General features: G+C 41.2%; 1 protein-coding gene across 2 annotated transcripts in view; it reads right to left on the minus strand.

Annotated features, from left to right (window-relative positions):
- Positions 1-9,535: 9,535 nt before the first annotated feature.
- Positions 9,536-23,164, minus strand: part of ODR4 (odr-4 GPCR localization factor homolog) — an 80,245-nt gene continuing 66,616 nt past the window's right edge. The window contains exons 16-17 of one of the 2 annotated variants that reach the window (XR_004308220.1): positions 16,540-16,616; positions 9,536-15,082 (exon numbers count right to left, since the gene is read on the minus strand). The gene's annotated coding sequence lies outside the window, so the exon portion shown is untranslated. Of the gene's footprint in view, positions 15,083-16,539; positions 18,684-23,164 lie in introns of both variants that reach the window. The other variant, XR_004308219.1, reaches the window with a different exon arrangement.

The raw sequence follows: 23,164 nt of genomic DNA on the forward strand, positions 1-23,164 counted from the left end.
TTGTGACCTTCACTAATTCTGTTTGGTTTCATGTTATATGTTGATCATAAATTTTAACATCACTGTCCCCCTTTGAAACACTGTCTTTCACAAATGAGTATTATCATGTTGTAGTATATATCATAAACAGCACATGCACCTTATAAGCTAGCACCCAAACAAGCACTAAGATACTTCTAATGATGACACCTGAAATGTTTTTTAAAACTCTAGCATAGTTAATTATATATATAATTTACTGCTGCTGACTCACTTCATTTTTATGCACTGTTATTAGGCTGAATTTAAAGAAACTTTAACTTTCAGAGACTGTCTTTTGTGAATCTTCAATCCTGAATTTCTTTCTTTTACCAGAAAAAGACATTGGGTCAGTCTAACAGACAGTCCAAGCACCTGTGGGTGAGTACAGCAGAACAGGGTATGTCTGAATCTAAAGCCTGAAAGCCATTCATCAAATATTCCTAGTCTCATTCCTGATGGGAAACTTTATTTCCTTGGTATTTATGAGGTCATACTGCATGACAAATAAATACATAAATAAATGAACAATCCACAATCCATAAGTGCCTTTTCATAAGCTGAAATCCCTAAACAAAATGCCAAGTACTTACTGAATTTTGAAACTGAAAATAAAGTAAAAAAATAATCCTTTGGTAGCTCACCAGTTCAAAAGCAGAAGTCATTAGCGACCCAAAGTAATTCATTTCCTGGCACCACTACATGGTCTCTTGGTGCAGCTCTCCAGGTTAGCTGACTGAAGGACAAGTGTTCAGTGTGAAGCAGTGCTGTTAGGATTGAATTGTTAGAGAATATTAAAGAACTGCAAAGTTATAGATGTTGAATTTCTTCTCATAAGCACAGCTTTGCACTGTACGTTATTCAAATGTGACAGCAAAACTCAGCACATCACAAAGATGGATCTGATCTTGATGTTGCCTGTTAACTAGTTTGCAGAAGAAGGCAAAAGGTCTGCAAAGAAGACATGTTCAATAGGAAAAGTAGTAGAAGGTGCTGGGACCCTTGGACTTGTACCAGCTCCCCATCCGTTTAAAAAAGGATACATAGAAAAGAGAAAAAGTAAAAACAGAAGGATGACAAAAAACAGAACCATTTCTACAGAAAATAAATGACATAATGTAAGAGTAGCCAATTTGGAGGAGATTGGGCTGCTGGGACAAACAGGCTCTTAATGCCTCAGGAGACCTCTGTCTAAGCCACATCGTAAAAGCAGGTCGGGTTGCAGAAGTCTTGCTTCAGTCTTGCATGATGCAGGTCTGACCAGATGGCATTCAGAGGAAGCTCTGGAGTAGTCAGTGTTTCTCACAACACAGCTTGATAGCTAATCAAATTACCCAATGCAATTTTAAAGTAAATAATGGGTGGTTTTTTTTCATTGAACTTATAAAATAAAATTTTGCGATGATGTACTGGGGAAGTCTAAAACACAAACAGATTTAATAATTAGTCACAATTAATAGAAGAAAGGTCATTCAGTGATTACTAGCCATAAATAGATGCAAGACAATAAGGTCATCATTATAGTATGAAACCATACCTTATTTTAATATACGTCTTAATGTGCCAGCAAAACTAGTCACACAAGTGACAGCAAAACATCAACCCGAGGGTGTGAACTAAAGAAAAGTACTGATGTTAAAAACTGCTGGCATAAAAAAAAAAAAAAAACAAAAACAGCCTATAAAATTCAAGTGTCTGCAATGTCAGCTGTGCCGATCTCCATTTTCAAGGCAGAGAAGTAAGAACTAACAGCATCACCATGCCTGGGCTGTACAGAGGATTCATTTTACTTGGCTACTTTTTGCAGACAATCCCTTCCTATATGAGAAAGCCTCCATTATCATACCTGAGGGAAAGTCCATTTTATCTCATCTAGTTATTACAGAACTTGCATTAGCTCACATTAGTTCATGTAAAAGCTTTAACAAATTTGTATATATGTTTAAGGGCTTAGCATGCTCACAAGAGTGTTGTTTATAATGTCTGCTTATAAAACTGCAATAGTCTGCCAAGGGAAATTTAGAAATATTCTCATCTGAGTCACCTCCATCGAGGTCATAAAATTTCACGGAGGTGGAAGTGACCAGCACCCACCACAGACACACATCCCAGCAGCCAAAGAGGTCCTTCGTGTCACTTACTATTATTTTCCTGCTGTTGTCACAGAACCACAGTGAGCATTGACTCAGTCTGGTTGTATTGCTGAGAGAAAAGACTGCTACATACAGCATGTCAAAACTCAGTATTTTCAATTTCCAGAAAATCTGAGCGCTTTCAGTTTGTGTTCAGCTGGGTTTTGTTACAATTCAAAGATTAATGGATTTTCAAAATTTGCCATTGACTACAGATTCTGTTGAAAAAGATTAAAAAACATCATCACCAGGAATAAGAAATAATAGTGACTGGGATCAACAGCTGTCGAAAGACTGATTTAATCATCTTGTTGCTATAGTCATGCATTATAATGCAACTCTGTAGTCTCCCATGGCAAGACTCGCTGCAGAAAAAAACAGTACGTTTACTTTCCTGTTCACATTCTTGTGCACACCTCAGTTCAGAAGGACAAAGTGAGACCTAGGATGCCTTGTAATAATGAACAAGAAACTGACTGTTTTTATATGCAACTTAATTTTACACAGTATCTGTTCATCACAAATCTCCTAATTAAAATAAAGTTCAAGCCTCTCTTTACAAAGATATTGAGCCACCTTCTAAAGACATTCCACCAGTCTTATTAGGTACAAAGAGGTCAACAAAATTATCCAATTTCCAGTATTTGCACAATTTACTGTACACACAGAAATAAGTTCCATTGTGTCACCCGTGGAGCTAATAGGAATAAGTACCTGGGACTATAAAAAACATTAATTACCTTTCTGAGCACTGCATATTCATAGAAGTCTAGGAAGCTGAATGTTTGTAGCAATTAATTCTCACAACATGTTGACTGTAACAAGAGCAGGGAAAAATCTTTAATCCTTTAATCTGCTTGATGCTTGACCACATCCTTCTTGAATGCACCTTCTCTAAATACAGTAGGTATAAAAATATCACACAACAGTAGCAACACAGAGTTGTTTACCTTGAAAAAGAACTTTGCAAAGTTGTGAACATTATCTTCTTAGAGTTTTAGCACTTATCTGATGACTCACTGTATAAGAAAACATGGATTAATCAATTATCCTAGAATGCATGCAAACAGTGTTTCCTTTTCTCTACAATGCCATTAAACATAGCATGTAAAGGTCACTATGGCCCTTGAAAAAACATTCAGAGATCTGCCTGGGCCTGTGGAATATCAGCAGCATCACATAATCATTTAAGAGTCAAACTCTGCCTTCTAGAATAAACACTTTTAAAAACTTTTCTTTTTTGCGTGTAAGCAAAGTTTCCTATGTTTCTTCATTTCTATAAACATCATCAGCATCTATAAATACTCCCTCCTGGCAACTCATGATTCAGATGCACTACTCATCCAAATATTCACTTGAATATTTACCAGGCTTAACAGTCAGCTAAGAAGCTGAACACACTGCTTTTATCCACTACAATGAGAAAACAGAAGTTGAAGAGTCAGGATTTGCTCTTAGACATAAACACAGAAGGAAATAACTGTCATTGTACTTTGCATCTTAAAACTGAAAAAGTATTTATTCCTAAAAAATTAGGAAGCACCATTTGGGGATGTATGGTAGCCTCATCTGTGCTGAGGTTCAAACAAAAAGGATCTGAGAGCAGGAATAGGCTACAAGAGAGGCACTTGGAAACACGGCCTAAGTATTCAAGGTTGGTGCCAGGAAGATCTCAGCTCACCTCAAGCTGATACATATAAGGGATGCTAAGGGCCATGAGAACAGTTTCTACAACATGAGCAGTAGAAAGGTTAACACAGAAATGTGTGCCCAGTGCTAAGCAGGGTAGTTTATTAGATTGGAATAAGGTACCAATGTCTTGTCTCACATCCCACCAGGGAAGTCTCATAGGCACTTGAGTTCTGGAAGAAGGTTCAAAGAGGAAATCTAGCAGTAGGGCAAGAGGTCCAAGTTAGGGATTCTTGATGAATCTTGGTCCATAGGGGTATGTCACATACACCAGAGCTGAGAATGCTGGCTGGTGTCCTTGCAAGGTCACTCTCTGTCAGCTTTGGTACATCTTGGAAATCAGAGGAGGACACAGACAACTGAAAAGGCGAGTGTTACTCACAGGAAATCCATCTGCAGAATGGACAAAGAGTAGAATGGGGGATAATATAGGTCAGACACCATCAGTTCAATCCCCAGTAAGCCTCCTTGCTGAACATGCCTGGACACATCTGGGAAAACATTACAACTGGGAACAGCATGGCCTGACCAACATGATTGTCTCCTGTGGTGAAATGCATACATCTGTGAATGCAGGGAGAACAACAGATGTCCTCCTGTCTTAAGTGATCCTTTCTTAAGATTCCTGTGGTAGGGTACTTTAATATCTGTATCAGAAACCTGGAAGAGGATAAAAAGTACTTAGCTCACTGGGTTAAGAGTGAGAAGGTGTAGCAAGGCCCTTCTCAGTGGGAACTGGCTGAAGACAAACAGTACAAACTGAAAGAACAGACATTCAGATTGCATTACCAGAATACATTTTTTAACCATGAAAGAAGTTCAAGAATGGGAGCAACTTGCCTTGAGCAGTTGCCTCACCTCCATCCTTGGATGTTTCGAAGACCCAACTAGATAAATTCATGGTCTGAATTTAGTATTGACCTTACTGTGAGCCAGAGAGACTTCTCAAGTTTCTTATACCTGGACCAGTTCTGTGAGTTACTAGGCATTCAACATTGTTTATGACCAAAGAAAGCAAAAGTGGTGGATTTGAACTCCATCTCTATTAGCAAAGCTGCCTATCCACCCCTACCTAAAAGTTGTGCCAGTCAAAAGTATCATAGTATCATAGTCATAGTCTCATGCGGGTTGGAAGGGACCTTAGAGATCATCGAGTCCAACCCCCCGGGATTCGAGCCTCCCGTGTAGCAGAGCGGCACTTCTACCCCTTGCGCCACAGGGGGATTCGAACCCAAGGCCTCCGGTGTTGCAATGCGGCATTTCTACCACTGCGCCACCGGGGCACACACCGGGGCAGTATACTTTACATTAAACTAGCTAATGAAAACAAAACATATCCTCATTCTTGTCTGTGTATTTTTAATACAGTTTGAATAGATTGGTTTATTTAAAAAAAAAAAAAAAAAAAGGCTGAAAACAAAACCAGAAATGTCAAAGATTTTACAATTTTTTAAGTAATGTCAACATCATAAAAAACTGCAATCAGAAGAATGATTTTGACTTGAATTTCATCTCCTTGAGAAATATGTTGTAAGATTTCATTCTGTAACACTTCCTGTTAGAGTAGCTAATATAAATCACTTTTGCTTTGTTTATATTGTGCATGATCAACATTTTTCATGGAAAATAATTCTACAAAAGGGATGGAAAATATGTGGAAATCAGTTTATTCCTTGAAATAAAAGCAATAAAACTGCCTCTGAAATGATGAGTAAGAATACTTTGACTATCTCCTTGGTGTTAGGAAATCATTTTTCTTTTACATCATATCTAGACCAAGGGGAATGAATTAAGCAGTTTTTCTTGAAGATTTTAGCAGAGACTATAGGAATAACAAAGTCCATTTGTGACCTCTAAATCTGCAACCTCCTTAAAGTAAGATCTCTATAGATAAGCATTTTGTAAAGATGTTGTGACCAGGACTTCTTCTAAAGTCCTTTTTAAAATGATGTTTTTAATAAAAGTCTGTTTTAAAGAAAAGAAAATCCACACAAATCTATTTGAGTGCCATAATCTTACCATTCTCATCAACTTCAAATGAGCTTCAAACCAGCAGTCAAACTTCAAACCAGCAGTCCCATCAGGCCACACAGGGTTGTTCTGAGGTCAAAGCTACTCAAGAAATCAAGGTACTTAACTGTTCTGTTTTGCACCATAATCCTCACTCTGCATTCAGATCACTTTCAATAAAATGATAGAAGCTTTGCTGATGGATACACTGTTCTTAACACTGTAGTTGCACTTACTCTGCTTCTAGAGTTTCTGATAAGATAGAGAATACTGTTATGAAACATTTGAATTGTTTCATAAAACTCAGATCTTTCGGTAAGTTCTTCATGTTGTTCAGTACAGTTAGTGGATAAGTTTGTTCCTGGAGGCAAGACACGAGACATTAAAGGCTCTCCTTCTGTAATATCTGTATTTCAATCAAATTATTCATACAATTAAAAGTCAAACTAGCACAGCAAGATCTGTACATAAGTAGAAGTGCAGTAAATCATTTCCTGTATCTCTCTCCTTAATCAGAGCAGGCAGCATAGAGCAATGTAAGTTATTCGGGCTTTTTCAGCAATTTCTGTACTGTGCTTGCTGGTACTCAGCAAGCAAATGCATTAATGCGTGAACAACACTGTTCTCTCTCTTTTCCTAATGCAGAATATAGGAAGAATCACAGGAGGTTGATTTCATTATAAAAAGCTTTGCTGTCTCTTAAAACAAGGTAGGATCTGCTAATAAATTGACTCCATTGTGAGTCTGGATACAAATAGTCATGAGTTAAAGGTGATGTTTTACAGTCCTGAGGAAACGTAAACAGAACTTGGGTATACAGAGTGCATGTGAACAGTGACTAGAAAAAAGGAGAGAACCCCTGAATTTCTCTGACCTACAAGCAGAAAAGACATGTATGCTGTGAACAGGCTGATGCAAGATGCCTGAATCACATACGCACTGCCAGTGCACAGTTAATGTGCTAAGCAAATCACCGCTGTGTGCACACACCTGCATCGGGTACTTCCAGGGCATTTCTGTAAGCTTTGCTCTTCCCAGAGAGGACAGGAGAGCTCCTTCCATTCCACTTTTAACCTGTTCATGTGGAGGGCCAGCAGCAGACTAAGGAAGTGGTGGCTGCCAGGCTGTGTGGGGCTGGCCTGAGCTGACAGCAGCATTGTGGGATGGAGGACAAGGTCAAGACATCAGGACCAGCACAGACATTGCCTACTGCAGCTATCACACGTGAGTAACCTGACCTAAAAGACAACAAGCCCTTTAAAATGGCATGATGTGGACAGATCTCGGCTTAAAAGAAAACCCCTCAGGTGAACTTGCATGAGGAAAGCAAACTGGAGAAGCCATTTTGGATATGGTCCCTCTGAACTAGTGCTAGGGGACACAGAGTTGTTATCCCTGTATATCTCCTTGAAGTGTGAGCCCTGGGCAGTGTTCCCTTAGAGCATGACCCTTTTCCAAAAGGCAAACACCTTTTATTTAGGGCTTGTTTAAGGGGCCACCTAGACAAAGCAGGGCCATGAACCAGGAGCTCACCAACGAGTTGGGCACATCTAGCACTGCTGAATTTTCACTGGGTTACCAAAAAGGCCTTCAGCAGCAATCAGGAGCTGCTGTGTGGAGGCCCCATGCTGGTGAATTTTGTCCTGAAGGCTGAGGAGACTGAAACGGTGCTTTCTGTTAGTCAACATGAAACTTTGGTACTGGTTTGGTAGGAAACTGATCAAAAAAAAGTGCTGCACATCTTTCTCTCCCACACATATGGGAGAGCCCGCACAGTATCATGGAAACAGGACTCATCGAGAGCAGGAATGGTGACCTTTTGTTTTTTTTTTCCTTTCAAAAAGTCTGGTAGAGCATCAGTTGATATCTAATTTTATCTAATTCTGAAGTCATTCCTCACGGTCCCAGTGAAAAACATTCAGTATCTAATTTTCAGTCCTGAAAAGAGGTTTTTTTCTTTGTCTCCTTTCTGAGGCAGATTTAAAGGATGGAAAGTGCACAGCAATCTTCCATGTCTGTCTGTCCCGACACAGCACAGACAGGGCACTACACAGCTCCAGTACGCTTGCATCCACCCCACCTCCCTGTCCCTCCTGGAGATCGTTTCACTGACAGAAAAGTTGTTTTTCTTCAGCAAAAAAAAACAACAACAAACAAGTTGTCTTACTGTTAATAGGTGAAAATAAGGTGTGTAAAAATAGTGATTAATAAGCAAGAAAATGCACAGAGATGACCATTTATCCAGGCTGCCAGCTTTCTGGTAGAGAGGAGGCAAAAAATCAGGTAAAAAACTAGTTACTTTAGAAAAATTCTCAATATATTTAAGGAAAGCAAGGGTGTGTTGAATCCATGCATGTTTTCATTGTAGAGATGAGGCTTGCTTGCAGTGTTTTCTATTTATTAGCATTTTGGCTTGAATCTGACTTCAGACCACACACACAAATACAAATGCACATCACAAAACATTAAGCAGTGTTCAGTCCAAAATTTAACAGCCAAATGTGGATTTCAGCCAACAGCAGCTCTCTGTTGCAGATGACAACTGCAACAGCAGAGAAAGGAAGTTATTAAAATGAAGAAAGTGTTTTGGGTTTCATTATCAGTTTGCCTTCAAGCTACTTATTGAAACTGTTTCAAAATTGTGCATTCTGAACCAAAAAAAATCAAAAGATTTTACTTTTCTTTGTTTGTTTTACACATATGGGTTACCATACATTCAAAAGTGTGCTACTACATAACATCAGTGTCACCGAATAAGACCATCGCATTGCCAGTCATGGCAAGTGCTGCACAGACATCCACCCTTCATAGATTAAACAGGAGAAAAAAGGCAATCACAATGACTCTATTTCACATTCAGATTGTCCTCCTTTTCCAGAATTAGAAGCATAGGAGGAAGAAAAATCCCTTTTTGGTGCCTTTTACCTTCCAACACCGCTAGCAATCTGGATTGTATCTCACTAACAACACACATTTGAAATTGCCTCAGTTCCTTAGGCAGGTGTTCTAACAGGTCAAACCTAGTTCTACTCATTTTTGCCTTCTTAGAGAAGAAAAATCTTCCTTACATCAATGTTCCTATATGTACCAGCTACAAATGATGTTATCCCTCACTGCAAGCATCTGTGGAGCTGCACATTGTGCTTTGTATTTTATTTCTAATCTTTTGGTTTTTCATCTTAAATATCAGACATGGAATGGAGATATGTGGTGACTCTGAAGCCACAGCATGACCCTTCTCCATGAGGGATTTCTTGGAATTCACTGTGGGTGCCTTTCTTTTTTCTTCAATAGAAGCCTTCAAAAATTTTCAAAATTTCCCATGAAAACCGAGACATCCTTTTTGAAGATATTGCCCTACTCCTTGTACAAGGAAACATTTCCAGAACTGGCTCATACAGGATGAGAGCCAAATTTAGAGAGGAGGAAACCATGCAACCTACAATCGGAAATTTGTGTTAAGCTGTTTCATGAAGTCTGAAAAGCAGGTGGTAGCAGCCCAACTTGTATTTCTTACTGACAAAAACCAAGATAAAACTCGTCAGGATGTGGCTTTTCTCTCCATCTCCTTTAAGATATAGTTTCTCTCTCCACCTCCTTTCAAAAGACACACACTTTGTAAAACAGAACTCAGAACTCTCACACCAAGGAAAACATCCAAAAATCACTCCAGGTCCAAGGGGAGCTCTAAGGAAATGAGATTTTTATTTTTTTTTTCTTGGTGAGATGTGATTTGCAAACGGCATGCAACACTCCAACCATATCTGTCCCTGACCACATCTGACTCAGAGGCACTTTGCCTTCCAGAATTCAGATAAGCCTGTCCTCAGAAAAGTGAAGCAGAGAATTCTATTTCATGACTGATAAAATAATAGCAACAGTGAAATAACCCCGCAGATGCTAACATGCTCTGTGTCTAGTATTAGCTTAAATTTCCCATGGGAAAGGAGCACAATCTCACTTACAACCTGCTACCTTTCCTTATTCAGCTCAGTAAAGAGCTAAGCATCTCATCTATCTCAACTTAGTATACAATACAAACATGACTAATGATCTAATTTAACCTAATTAAAAAATATTTGAAATGAATGATTTTACATCTTCTATCAGGACTTCAAACCACGAATTGTGCAGCTTCAACTTCAAAGATTACAGCCTAGCCAGTTACTCTCTCAGTTCCACATTAAACAAGTCTAGTTTGTCCAGTGATAACCTCAAATAACTAAATTAACTTCCCCCCCTAGAAAAATCTGAAATCAAGCTACCATGTGTCACTTTAGTGTATCCTGAATGCATTGACTCTTACACATAAGAGTTCAAGGAGAAAAGGGAGAAATTAATCAAAATATGCAGCATCTTGCAAGAGGAAACTGTTTTTGAATGCTCATCACATGAAGTATTGGTCTTAAAATATACAGAATGAGGAAACTTGGGAGCTGAAATTGCATTTCATTTCAAATATATACTTCAAGTTTCAACCATTAGTTTTGGGGGGTTTTCCCTGTACTCTAAAAGCAAAGGTCAAAGTTAGAGTTTGTTTTATTTGTGGGCTTGGGTTCTTTCTAAAGCATGTTTATGAATATAATTACGGACTAAAAAGTCTCATCACAAATGAAAGTGATTTTGGTGGATTGAGAGCTGTATGAATTCTGTGCAGCTGTCATATACCAAAATACAATCCACCTAACACTGCCTTAAAAAACCACACAGAGCTTTGACGAGCTGCCTTCATGAGACCTAGATTTGGGCCACAGGAACAAGCAATTTTGCATGGACAAGCGCAGAAGCAATGGAGGGAACTAGATATTCAGATGAGTCTTCAAGGTCTATATTGTTTGAAACCCTGTTTAAATCCAATAGAGATACAGTCACTACATAGATAGAAGTAAGAGCCTTACAATGTCCAGATTTAACTAAAAAAAAAAATCATTTCATGGATATTTTGACTTTGCCCTCCCCCCACCAAGATCCATCACATCTAGTTCTTCATCCCATGGTTGCAGGCCCTTCCCATGCCACAGGCAATCTGAACACAAGGAAAGATGTGCCGTAGGTGATGAGCCATGTGCCAGGAGTGCAGCACTGTTGTGTGGGATAGGTCTGGATGCACGAGGCTGCTCCTGGAGCTTCATCCCATATTGGTGAAGGGCTGCTCTCCCCCAGCACTTCAGCTGCATGGGAAGGGTTTTGGCTTCTGGGCAGGAGGAAAGTTGATTAAGGACCACTGTCTTAGTTCTATTAAGATATAATGAAGGTAGATTCACTGCCTTACTATATTCAGGTGCTTATCACATTTAATATGGTACAAAAGCAAAATTTTTAAAGGTTCACAGCATGTCTGATATTTTGTCTGCACTAGAAACTTACACACACAGTTCCCTCCATACCTCAAACAGAACATTTTTTTCCTGTGAGTTGAGCAAGTTAATTAAAAAACTATCTAAGTGGTGGGTAATGGGGGACAGATATTTTAACCCACCGCAAAATCAGCTTTTACTCTACAGGAGAGGAAGAGACCAGACTGCAAGAGGTTAATCTTTACACTGTCCAAGTCCACGGTTTCAGCCCACGTCTAACCTGGTGAGAAAAGCTCATGTCCCCCTTCCCCAGCAGCATGGTCAGCAATGATCCAGGTAATGATATTCAACACACACTTTTCCTGCTGCCCCACCTCTCTTCCCTAGTTTGCCGCATGCCTCTGGGCAGACATATGAAGCCTTTGTGCTTTCCTAGAGGTCTTCTTGCCTGAGAAGAAAGGAAACTAGTCCCAGAAAGAAGCACAGTATTCTCACCAGTCTTGAATTAAAAACATGGAGCTTCTTGCCAGAAGGAGCCTCTCAGACTGCAAGATGGATCTCTACACATAGATGTAAAATTCAAGCCCCAGAGTAAAGACGAAACTTCTGTTCCAGAGAGCCAAGTTTAGCTTTTGTTACAGGCTGCCCTAATTTGTAAGTGAAGCTTCGTAACTGCAGTTTTAAGAGAGTTCCTCTACAGTAACTTAAAACATCTCTCCAGTAAGCAAAGTGGCTGTAGTGCTTGGTGTCAAAATACACAAATAATAAGAAGAAATACAAAGCTGGAGCCCTTTGGCTGAGATTCTTCTCGCTTCACTTTATTGGTGTAAAAGCTGAGCAGTCTGGTCATCTGACCTCCATCTGTGGTCAGCAGATAAGAGGTGAATCTCTTCAGAGTGTGAATCCCTCCACTCAGACAGATGGATGCTCAAGATGGGTGGTACAAACCTCATTTAGGCAAGACTTTCTTAAAGACTGCTAAATTTAGAATAAGTTCATTATATTATCTATTATATATCAACTATTATCTCATCCCGAACCTGTGAAGTCTTGCCCTTCTTACTTTAATATTGCAGGAGATTTGCTCATATTTAAATGTTAGCATTTCATCATCGCTGAGCCATCTGTTCAAAGTCCATTGTTGTTTCACATCTTAATTCCAGTCATACCACACAGCATTTACATTCTGTGAACTAGTTCTCCCAAAAATTTCTATGGCAATTACCGAATTCCCCTTTTCTATACCAGCACAACCCAAACGGAACAGCCTAATGACTCTAGATTAAGATCTTTAGAAAGCATACAATTTGTTCAATTCCACAATTAGCACACATACTAAAATCACTAATAGCCATCAGCTGAGTCACCCACAGCTCACCAACAAAAAATAAAAGAAAGCTGTAGGAACTGGCCTTTTTCAAGACTAAGGTTAGGCAAATGTTTTCATCTACACTTCTGGCCCAGACGATGACAAGGCTACAGCATTCTCCTCACTACTTCAGTTAAATAAGAAAAAAGAAGAAAGTAGGGTTAATTGGGTTTCTGAAAAAGTCTTTTTTAATATCATTTTATTGACCTCAGCTATTTCATGAAAATGCTTAATTTTACAAAATTGTTCCCTGTTTTGAAGTTTCTTGATGCAGAACAGGCTCTTCAAAAGAGGGGAGGGGATAAACATTTTGGGAAAGACTTATCATCAGTTTCTAGTCTTTATCTGATTCTGATTAACATTTTTCTAAGTGCCTAAACTTTCTGTGGAGCTTCCTGCAATCTCACAGACACTTTACTGTATTTGTGGAGGAGGTTCTCCAGCCTCACCAGGCTTCCTCTTGGTGCAAGTTCTATCAGGTGTATAAGATCGCATTAGTGCAATTGCCTCAATATAATGCCAGGAAATGTAAGTATTTAGCCACTACTTTCTTCATAGAAGGCTTTCCATGAGATGAAAGCAAGATCCCTTTTCATTGCAGCATTATCTATCTATCTATTTATTTATTTATTTATTCTCTCTTTCCTTTTTATGTTTCCCCTCAGAAGAACATAGGAAGGATGGGAAATTGACTTTCTCAGATGAGTTTTACAGAGCTCAGCTCCCTGCACGGACTTCTCCCTGCTCAGCTTCCCAGCAGCCAGACTGTGATGACCTAAACACAAGGGGTTAGTTTTGAGGTCCAAGTGAGCACAGCACAACTTGGACAACCAAGTGGAGACTGAATGATATCAGAAGACTATGTCTCCTCCTACGAGAAATTTAGGGAGAAATAGTAGATGGTAGGCAATTTATGACTTCTTACAGATGTAGTGCCTGAGCTAACATAAGGATCTGGACTGGGAATCCTCAGTCTCTCTTATCAATCACAGATCACTGCTGTATCAGTGAGCAGATGTCTATGGTCCACCTGTTGGTAACTTCACACCGCAGCGTTACAGGCTTCAAGCACATACTGATGAAGAAAATGCTTCTGGAAGGGAAGTACATCCCCTCCTTCCTCTAGACAAAATTAAAGATGTGAAAGGCCATTAATTTCTTCAAGTGCTTAAAAATTTATTATACACTTTGAATTTAAAAAATATAAAAATGGAAGAAGGACATAGGAGCTACTGTCTTACAGACATAATCTTGGGTAAAATTAGTATCATTAGATTTCATGCTTGCTAATAAACCTATTTCTGATGCGGGACAAACCCAGGAGGAATACAGCACAAAACCCAAAGAAGCTTGCCTCTGCCAAGGCTTTGTGCATCGAGTAGAGTAAGGCACTACCAAGAGCTGCCCTTGTTGGAAGAATGCAAAAGAAAAGGTTGCTCATCACTCACGCTCAGCTCAGCACCAAGAATAGGCACAGTCCTCCTGCTGCCTCAAGCCAAAACATTTCAAGCACACAAAACATCCCTTCAAACCAACACCTCACAACGTGTGTCCACCAACATGCAGTTCTGGGGACAAAAGTCAGGAAATCTGCACCATGGCCAGGGCCTGACACCATCAGAGCCTAGGACTGATCCTCCTGCAACGGAGCATTGCCTTTCTATTTTATTCTCCATTCTGTATCCAAAAGACATCAATTTTCACACCTCTTCAGACGGCACATGTGCTTCACACCTGGATAGGGGCTGCAGTGGAGTCCATGGACTTGGCAGGTTAGGTCTCAGGTACGCCTTGGCATGTGCCACATGTGAGCACGTTTATTAGCCCTTACTTACTTTTGCCTGCTGTGGGTACATCTCAGTACCAGTGCTTCTCAGTATCTGGGTGTTTTTCTTTGTTGTTGTTTGTGTTTTTGTTATAAAAACTTCATAGAAGTTTTTAACTTAAAACATTTGTAGCGCCCACAAACATACTCTAAATTCTATTTGGCCTCTCTTTTAAAATGTATCAATAGTGATAATTTAATTACAAAATACCATTCACAGATGAGGAGCTGTAGTATAGCCAAAGCTTACAGTCCAAAAAAAGAGCACCAGGAACAGAGCACTTAATAACATGCTTGCTGCATTACTATTTACTGTGAGTTAGCCTTATAGGCAGTTTTACTGGCCAACTTTGTTTCTGAAGTCTGAACTTATTTTGTGTTTCTAATGGCCTCGTAAAACTTCAAGCCAGCAAGTTCATATTCTATAAAAATCCAGCTTCAAAGCATGGTAGGAGAATGTCTTATTCATTATCCTTCACCAGCTTGCGTCCCAGGCTGGCAGAATCCATTCTGCTCATTCTATTTGAACAGGTACTTTAAAACTTCTTTTGATTAATGGACATCTGCAGCTTCAGAGAGACCCAGAATAAATCACATGCAGGCAGCGGCTTTTCTTGGAGGATGTAATCCGAAACAGTGCTCCATTACTGCCATGCTCCACAACTATTTGTGAATGTATTGCATAGACGTGACATGCAGTGGTGCAAGGATGCTCTTGCTTCCTTCTGGTGACAGACAGCACCTGGAAACAAATTGAATGGGACATGCAAATTGATGAGTGGTGCTGGGAAAGACACCATCTTCTATTGCAGTGCCAAGGTAGTGAAGTAGCAGTTTCCAAAATTATTCTGCATTGTCTTTCTCTCTCAGACTGCAAGGGCATTTTCCTGTTTTCCTGCAATATCTCCTAGCTCAGTGTCTCTGTTTCCACTCTGTTACACAGCTTGCTCTGCCTATAGGTGTCCTTTGTCCAGTTTTCAGCCAGGAGATCTCCTTGAAGCACCATAAGAAGTGCAGTTCTGCTGGTATGTCTTTGCATAGGACAGTCATGCATGGAAGACCCTGCCTCCCATCAGAATCCAAGTGTAGGCTCATCTGGCTGACAGTAAACTTCTGGCATACCTTAATGTGTGTGCCCTGCAGAGTGAACAACTCTGGAGAGACTAAATTGGCAATGAAGGAGGGGGCAGCCCAAATACCCACATTAGCTTAACTCCAGCAGCGTAAGTTCAGAAACAGTCTTTGAGGTTATATGTCTCTGTCTTTTTGTTGCAGATCATCTGGTGTTTTAAAGGCATGTTTAAAGCCTGCTTTCATAGAAATTTTACTAAAATTTTAGATTAAGTCATCTTTAGCAAGACAAAAGTGACTACATTCAACATCTAGATGCAAGCAGCACACCAGCTAATGCTCCACGTGGGTATCAGAGATCCCTTGGCACACCGCAGATCTCTGGCAACTATAGCTCTTGACTCTTTCCATCTAATGTGTACATCTCTTTCCGAGCTGTGTATATGAGGCAGACCCTGAATCATTTGTTTAGTGCTACATCTACAGAGGCTGCCTCACACAACCTAAACAGTGCCACACATGAGAGGGATTTTCTAGAAGCGGGTGATTCAGCTGAGTTGATGAACTTGCATGGAAATGCAACGTGGAGTCCGTTTTTCATCTTTCAGTAACAAAGCACAAGCAAGCATAAGATAAAAAGAGGATTTCAGAGACCCTGCTAACATTGTTCAGTGCAAGCCAGCCAGCCAGAGCTTGGGCTTCAGCCCACCAAACAGCCACACTGAGATGCTTCAAGATTAGGTTCAAGCAAAATATAACAGCAGCAGAAAAATCAAATCTCCATTGCTCTCTTAAGCACATAAAGGAAAGAAAAAAGTGCTTGGTTTATCCATTCGCTATTTCAGCAGCTATTTTTCTCTCTGCTTTTAAAATCAAATGCAATAAGCCCCTTGCAACCCACGTTTTGGCAAGCTTCATTAAACAGCTTCTGAAACAAATTCATCATTAAAATTGGAAGGCAGGGATGGGCAGAGTATTCATCTTGAAATATTAAAATATTTTTTCTTATGAGCGCTTGAATTACTTCAAAAATAGATTAAAATTATGCTTCACAAGAAGAACACAGAGAGGGCAGGCTGGAATACCAAATAATTCTTTATCAATATACTAAATATTTGATTTACTCACTAAATGTTTTACTTTTGCTGTACTTGAGTGTAGGATCCACATGAATTTGATATAAATGTTCTGATGGCAACAGGTACCTGTGAGGGAAACAAACAAGATGCTTCAGCAATGCAGAAGACGCTGTCCAAAAAAAGGTCTTTTGAAGGCAGAGTGATCCAACATTTGGTCTAAGTAGGCACCAGAAAGGAAAGAGAAAATATTACCTGCAATTAAATCTATATATAAATCAGTTATGTCAGCCATAACTCTAAAGTGGTATGGCAGGCAAAAGGAAGCAAAAGGAGCAGGCAGTATGCATAGCCCCCAGTGAAATTGCTGGATTAGAAGCAAAGCTGGCTGAGGACCCAGGCTTTTGTTTTGTGAAAATAATGCCAGGTCTCAACATTCTCCAGCAATGTGCCTGCACACGTCAGGGCGTGCGTCTGGCCCCAGTTATGGGTGAATGGGGACAGCCGCATGCTGTGCAGGCAGAGCATCTCTCAGCAGAGATGCCCTGGAAACAAGATACCCACCTCAAAGCAGAAGCACCAACAGCAGTATCTTCTCTTGTCCTGCTGAGGAAATCAAATGTACCTTTCTACGCCAGCAACCACATTTTTTGAAAACCAAGTATTTTGTTCTGAGCAGATTTCAATGTTGATTTTATGCAAAAGTTCCACTAATTCGAGAATTTTAGCAGCTACTTCTCATGAGAATCCTTTATTTAATTCAAGCTGGAGTATTGTGCAACGGACTCCAAGGTCATGAGCCTGGGAGTCTTTTTCAAAACCTCTGCCAATTAAAAAGAGTCTTGTACAGAAAATTGTTAAATTTCATTGATGTATTCAGAACAGACCACCCCATCTACAATGCTCTTTTTAATTCCTTATCCTCCCTCCTGGCAGACCTTCCAGGAAACCCATGCCCACACAAGTGTTCCCTTTTGAAGGATTTTTTTCCATTCCCCCCGCCCCCAGGCTGCTCATGGAGTACTGCATTCACTCCCCAGAATCACAGCCCACCACCGTCCCCATCTGTAGAACAGGGATGAGGCCCACCTGCCCACCAGGAGCAGAGCTACGGCCTCCATACAGCACGACCGCAGCCTTCATCCCCCTCATGGGAAACTTCCTGAGGACCTTGCACTGAGCACATTTATGGGAACTGAACATCACTGAAAAATCCCCAGACTTTTTAGCAGAAGTGATGCGCTGCCTGCGTCGCTGCAATCTACAAACATGTTTCACTAAAATACGGACAGAAAACTCCCAGGAAAACAAGACAGGATTTTTTTCAGCTTTCTCAAGTTTGACATGGTGGCTATTATGAAAAAGATGAATTTCTTGAATAATGAAAAGGCTTCCTATGCCTAATTTCCTAGAAGCAGCTACGAGAAAAACCCTTCTGAGAAAGACTTTCAAGGCATTACCACATACTGGAGAACTGAGGGCAGAGTCCAGGGCCACCAGCAGGGCTTGGGGTACTACAGCTGTCAGCCTGCTTTTGATTAGCATCGTGTCCAAGCATGAAGCTGAGGTCAGATCCTCCCAAACACCTCTTTGAGCCAAAATGCACACAGCCCAACATTTTTACATGGTACCCTGTGGAAGACTCTCCCAAGAACAAGTGTGACTCCTGGCAGAAGAAACTGTCTCAGCAGTTCAAACCGCTGCTTTGCTGTCAGGTCAAGCCATGCAGGCAGGTCAACAGCTGTCTTGCTGCTTTCATTGCTACATATGTCCATCACCACCCTTCTTACCACTAGAGAACTTCCTCATCACAATTATGTGCACTGAGCACAGCAGGTGGTTTAGATACACATGCCCCCCAGGCTGCCCCCCAGCTGATGCTGGGGAGGGTAAAACCCCCAGAAGCCAGGCCCAGGCCTCCTTGTGTCACTCCAGGAAGGCCCCTTCCATTCACCTCTCAGCCTCCGTGCACCCAGCTCATCTGCAACACAGGGACATCCTGAACGCTCCTCCTTCAGAGAAAATACATTTGATGTTTTCCTTTCCAATTCAGAGTGAACAACAGCAGACATCATACTGCTTGTTGCATTGGTTGTTAATGTTTTTTTGTTTATCCAGTTGCAAAAAAGCCACCGGTTAAAAATATAAACGGAAACGGTTCCAGTTTGTGCTGTTAGCTGTCTTCATTTGTAAAACCTGATCAGATTAAAAGGAAAAGTATTTGGATTAATACATATGATCATAATAATGATATTAAAAAAAAAACCAAAAACACTGTTGCCACTAAAGCATCAGACAGAAAGAAGCATAAAAAAATGAGTAAAACAGAGAATCATATTTTCTATCAGATATGAAAGAAAATGTTTGTTGGTTTTTTTTAAGACTTCCCAGAAAATATATGCAAAATAAAATAAAATAAAATAAAATAAATAAATAAATGCTATTTCATGCCTCCCCCCAGAATAGGACGAATTAATCAGAAAAGTACGAACTTCATCACAAATTTTCAGGTTGGATTTTCAGCCTGGGACTGCCCTGATTTCATCCACTTCCCCCTGCCAACCATGTCCCTCTTGCTATGGAAGCCCTTCTGGAGCTGTGGGAGGGCAGCATTATCTCCCATGGTGGCTATAATTAAACTTCAGAGCTCCATGATACTGCCTTCCAAGCATGCCAGATAGGAATGCCACCATGGGCCCTGTGGTCTGGAGCAGCTGAAATCATATTTTTAAACAAGGCCAGGTATTTCCAGCAGAACTTACATGAAGGCCAAGGCAGCAGGCAGCTTTGCTCCAGCCAGAGCATGTTCATGGCCTCCATGGTTCTGTGCAGAGGCTGGGAGGTCAGGGCCACAGTGCTGTAGGTGGAGTGGCTTCATTTATTTATTCATTTTCAAATGGAGAGTGTGAGTCTTGAGAACACTGGGTATGATTTGCAAGTATGGAGCAAGGGAAGACGGACAGCTCAGTCCAGCCCAGGATACATCTCAATACAGTTCATAGAGCAATGTGAGGCCACTTGTAATTATGTTTTATGCATTTACATTTGTCTTCCCCGTGATTCTCTGGTTTTTGCTTTTTTTAAGTCTTGAGTGGCTTTGTGGGCAGGTAGATACAACACACTGTGTGCTGAGCACAAGGAAAATGCCAAATTTTAGGGGACATAAATAGGTGTCATAGACAGGTCTTAGCATTAGTGGTGCTTTCCAGAAAGATCAGAACAGGGCGGGAAAAGGCATTTGTCATGACTTTTCACCCCTAAAACGCTCTTTTCTGGAGAAGAGGGTTCATGAAAACAAGCACAGACTTACTGGTTACTTCACTTCCTTGCACATACTAAATACATTGTATGCATTGCCCTATTTTGACCCATTTCTAGTGCTTCTCCAAGCCTATTCAGTCCTTCCTGGACTGCAATCAATCAGGAAGTTCTGTCAAGAAATAGCTGTCGCCTGAGAGGTCTCAGAATTTCCCGTTTTCTGCTGGACAAACACCCGCCTACCCCAGCACTTCTCACGCCATCTCTCTTCCCAGCCTGCGCAGTAAGAAGCCTGGGAAAGTGCAAATTATTGTGCTTAAAAAAACAAACAAAAGCGAGGCCATACAAACATCTGAATAGATGTTTTGTTTCCAGATCATGTTTTGGGTGAAGCTTGTGGTTAAATCTGGCCACTTTATTATGCTTGAAGGTGTTACCCTGATTAAATGTGGAAATATATAATGTGCAGTCATTTGTAAGAGAGAGAAAGTCGCACACAAGGGACATGCTTTTTGGTAAGGTAAAATATAATTTTACATATTGAAATATGTAAGTATTTTATTACAATTATTTACCATCTGAATAACATTCTTGGGTATCCTGCTCTGGGTGTCCATGTTTGAGCATGGGTTGGATCAGGTGAACCCTGAAGTCCCTGCCAACTTTAGCCATTCTGCAGTGCTGTGAGTAAATGAAATGCAGACAGAAAAGCACACTGAGAAGATATGCACCTACAAAAAAATCACCCACATCAGCAGATATTTTCTGGATCTAGATAGTGAAAGTAGCAGACTCAGTGCACGGTGACCTCAGAGGCTATAGGCAACCAGACAATTCAACACAGTTTTCAAAGTCCTGGCAGCAAATGCAGTGCCTCTGCACCACGTGGTCTGCAGCAACTGCTACACACACTGTGCACACAGCATATCAACATCAAACCATTTAGTTGTTTTCCCCTATGTCCCTGTGGCCACACCACACTATTTAGAAAGAATGGTGTGATGGCCAGACTTGCAGTTGCATCTCTGTTCTGCCTAGCTGGATTTCTCCACATGGGCAGCAGGATTTTTCCTCTGACTACACGTGTCCAAGGGGGTGACTGTGAAAATGTTTTGCTGAAGATAGCCTGCACCACAGAAATCAAAGCTGGTGCTGAAAACAATCACCAACAAGCTTTCATTGTTAGCACTGGGGCTAGGTTTTCAAAACAGCCTCCTGCACCCTTGCTCAGAGAGAGTGACACCCCAGACCAAGTATCTCCAACTGGTCAGAGAGGACAGAAGCTTCAGGATGCCAAAAAGCCTGTTTCCATACAAGCCAAGTGAAGAAGCATTTCCCTTTATCTATAGCAATATTATCTATGCCACAGAAAATAAGACATCTGATTTAAGGAAAGAAATGCCTCGGAAGATGCAGCTACACAAATTTTAGGGGAGAGACTGTGCTACAGAAGAGCCACCAAACTCCTCAGGAGATGGACATTTCCCCAGACATCAATATGTACGGTTGTCATGTCTTGCCCTTCTTCTCTGTTTTCCTTCCTTCATCAGCAATCACTATTTTCACCTCACCCTCATTCCCCAGTGAGGTGCTGGAGGTCCAGGTCATTCCTCCCCACACTAACATTCACCTTCACAGCCAGGAATTCACAGACAAATGCCATCTAGTCAGAGGCACAGTAAGCTCATAGAATTCATAGAATGCACAAGGTTGGAAAATACCTCCAAGATCTCCACTTACCACCAGTTTTGCCAGCTATATTCCTGAGTACCACATCACATTTCTTGAGCACATCCAGGAACAGCGACTCTACCACCTCCCTTGGTTCCAGTGCTTGACCACTCTTTCTGAGATTTTCCCAGTGTCCAACCTGGTTCCCTCCTGGTGAAACTTGAGGCCATTCCCCTTGTAGTATCACTGTTATCTGGGAGAAGAGGCCAACCCCCACCTCACCACAACCTCCCTTCATGGAGCTGTAGAGTAATAAAGTCTACCCTGAGCCTCCTGTTCTCCAGACTGAACAATCCCAGTTTCCTCAGCAGCTCCCCATAAGACTTGTGCTGCAGACCCCTCACCAGTTCTGTTGCCCTTTTCTAGACACGCTCCAGGGCTTCAGTGTCTTTCTTATAGTGAGGGGCCTAAAACTGAACACAATGCATAAGGTGCAGCCTTACCAGTGCTGGTGTGGGGGATGAGCACCTCCCTACTCCTGTTGGCTGCACTGTTTCTGGTATAAGCCAGAATACCATTGATCTACTTGGCCACCTAGTCATGTTGCTGTCATCATTTTCTTTGGAGTGTCAGTCAACACCCTCAGATCCTTCTCCTTCACACACCCTTCTGCTCCAAGCCTGTAGTGTTGCCTGGGTTTGATGTGACCTAAAAGCAAGATGCAGCATTTTGTTTTGTTGAACTTCGGCCCACTGGCCTCAGCCCAGCAATCCAACTTGTCCAGATCCCTCTGTAGGGCCTTTCTACCCTCAGGTAGATTGACACTTCCTCCCAGCTTGGTGTTATCTGCAAACTTACTGAGGGCACACTCAGCTCCCTCATTCAGGTCATCATTAAAGATATTGAACAGGACAGACACTGGTTTTGACTCCTGAGGAACACCAATCTTGATTGCTCACCAGCTGGATGTAAATTTTTCACCCCCACTCTCTGGGCCTGGCCCTCCAGCCAGTTCTTTACCCAGAAAAGACCAGCGTTTTGAAGAAAACATTAAGAACTGAAGCTAAAATGACAGATGCAGAATGAGCTTATTTCCTGTTGAGCATTTATCTTCCCAGATACATGCACACTGACACATGGCTTGCTCTGCCGCACTGCAGCTCTCAGGACTGACAGTGGCTGCCTCATGTCATGGAAAGAGGCACTTGATGCATACACTGTCCTCAAGCATATACAGCTGTGTCAGCACATGCGTTCCCCATATAGTTCCGTCTTCCCTCCTGAGAAATTAAATAGCTCTTCTTTCTTCTCTCTCTCTCTCTCTCTCTCTCTCTCTCTCTCTTTTTAATAATAATAATAAGCAGGACATGTTGGTCATGTATTTTCTTGTCAAGTCATTCAAGCAAAGCTACCTATTGTCTGTGAGGAATTAATGCTTCATTTAAAGCCATTCAGCCCGTGTTCATATACTATCCATCAAGCACCATGGCAGAGATTCTCCCACATTGTTTACCCCAAAAAGCAGGCTGGTGGCACATTCTGTGTATTGCAAGGCAGAGCTGGGGCAGAAGCAGGAGTCATGCAGTTCTTATTCTGTTCCTTTATCTACAAGAAGCGGTACTAGGGAGCTACCTGGGATATGTCAGGGAGCATCGTACCTGGGATGGAGCATCTCCCTGCCTTGCAGGCCTTCCTCCAGCATGCTAGGCTACTAATTAGAGAGAGGAAAAACATTGGGTGGCTGGTCA

Source organism: Coturnix japonica, chromosome 8 (genome assembly GCF_001577835.2).
Source record: "Coturnix japonica isolate 7356 chromosome 8, Coturnix japonica 2.1, whole genome shotgun sequence".
NCBI lineage: Eukaryota > Metazoa > Chordata > Aves > Galliformes > Phasianidae > Coturnix > Coturnix japonica.